Here is a 786-nt window from a genome sequence, read left to right as displayed (position 1 = left end):
GGTTTTATTCTTGTATGTGTCTAGGTGTTCTTACCTTTAGCATTCTTCTAAAGCTCAATCCATTTTCATGAGAGAATCTTGATATTGACAAGCCCCACTCTAAAAAGAGACCATCATTGTCTCAAAACCCTTTATTACCAAGCCAAATGAGTTTAAGCATTGCATAGAATTGATTCATGTTCTTGTTTAATGAATGTAAAGGAAATGGTTGATTTTGAATGCATGTGGATATCTAAGGCTCAAATCAATAAAGGTTGTGAAATGCTTGTCTAAAGTCTTTAATTTCAGCTCATTCAACTTGCATCATAGTATTAGTAACTTGGACATTGATTCTAGATGATCTTTTTGCAATCTTTAGGACCTGAGATCCCATTTTTAAACCTCACTTACCTTCTTATGTCTTGCTTATTTGCTTGAGGGAAAGCAAAAACTAAGTTTGGGGGTGTTGATGTTCATATATTTTACTTTGTCTTCCCTTAGTTTATTCACATCTTCTGCATCTTTTGCTATCCATTTAGGCCATTATTGTGTAGCTTTAGCACTAATCATGCATTAGAGTTAGGTTGCATTGCATTTGCATCTTTTCATGCATAAACAGGTGATTTTGGAGCTTAAGGAGCATGGAAGCAATGGAGAAGAGATGTGAAGCAATCATGAGGAGGAAAGAAGGGAGTTAAGGCTGAAGAACATGGTCCAGAGTCCAACTCGACCGCAGACTCGACCAGACACTCGACCGTGTGCTGAGGAGGACTCGACCGAGTGGAGATTGCACGAGAGAAGCCAGCT

The sequence above is a fragment of the Camelina sativa genome, unplaced genomic scaffold (assembly GCF_000633955.1).
Source record: "Camelina sativa cultivar DH55 unplaced genomic scaffold, Cs unpScaffold00608, whole genome shotgun sequence".
Lineage (NCBI taxonomy): Eukaryota > Viridiplantae > Streptophyta > Magnoliopsida > Brassicales > Brassicaceae > Camelina > Camelina sativa.
This window is presented reverse-complemented; position numbering follows the sequence as displayed.